The sequence below is a fragment of the Pogonomyrmex barbatus genome, unplaced genomic scaffold (genome assembly GCF_055798465.1).
Source record: "Pogonomyrmex barbatus isolate J1 unplaced genomic scaffold, ASM5579846v1 scaffold15, whole genome shotgun sequence".
In the NCBI taxonomy this organism is placed as follows: domain Eukaryota; kingdom Metazoa; phylum Arthropoda; class Insecta; order Hymenoptera; family Formicidae; genus Pogonomyrmex; species Pogonomyrmex barbatus.
Window position 1 is genome coordinate 3,496,109 of NW_028297111.1, and position 1,361 is coordinate 3,497,469.

A 1,361-nucleotide genomic window follows, 5' to 3' on the forward strand; every position below is an offset into this window, starting at 1 on the left:
ACACTTAATTAAGTTATATTTTCTAACTACAATTATTTTTCATTAAAATGTTACATAAAAACGTGTTTATTATCAAATGAACGCAATAACTGTTTATCAATTAATAGAACATATTCGACTATATTCTAATTACACACACACACACACACACACACACACACACACGCGCGCGCGCGAAAAGATATAAAAAAATAAAAGATAAAAGTTAAAAGATAAAAGAAAGAAAAAGAAAAAAGAATAAAAGAAAGAAAATAAAAAGATATAGATGTATATAGTATTACGAAACATTATTTTTAGTACAAATAATTTGTCTTAATTCGTAGAATGTGAATAAAATAAAATAAACTGAATGAACGGTACACACTTTAGACACGAATATTCACGCATTCAATACACATACGCACATACATACGCTTAAGACCAGTATATATATTATATATATTTTATATATTATATATATTATATATATTATATATTATATTATAAGTATATATATATATTATATAAATAAATTATATTTAAAAATAAAACATTTATAACGTTTGTCTAAAAAATTTTCTAATAAATTGTTTAATACTGTAAGGTATTTTAAAAGATGTGACTAATTATTATCATACTTTTTATTTAATAAATGCTGGAATGAAAAATTCGAGAGATTGTAATAAAAATAGTAAAACTTATCTGCAACAATTATGAAGAAGTCTCTTCTTTCTTCTCTCGTCCATTCTCTTTTCTTTATTTCATTTTTAATTAACCTCTTAAATAAACCTTTTCAATATACGAAGCTGTCAAATCTCTTTAATGACAACCAATCTAAAACTCACGAAATTAGCGCAACAAGAGAATCAATCGGCATCGCGGAAAAGCAAGATCTTCTTCTAGACGATTCTTTCCTTTTTAGTCATTAAAAAATATTTTCAATGCTTTTTTTAACATTTTTTTCTTATATGCTATTCCGCATAACACAAGCTGTCACCAACTATCATCGCCGTGAAATTGAAGCGATCTCAATCGTCATCAACCGGCTAATCAGCACCACGGAAAAGAGGCAATAATTCCTTTATTCACTCCGAATACTACGAATAGCGTTCCGATATAGAGAGCAGTGCACTACGAAAGTACTGCCTTGAATTCTATGATGTCATTCATGACGTACTGTTGCGACTAGCTGCAACCAGCGAGGTAAAGCAGTGAGAGCATAAAGATGGCTGCTTTTATGGAGATTAAAATAACCTTGATTAATGCTGAAAAAAATAAAGCGTATAATATGAAATAATATAATATAATAAAATTATTATGATATTATATAATATTATAAAATTATTTATTATTATTAATTATTTTACACACATTTTGTACAC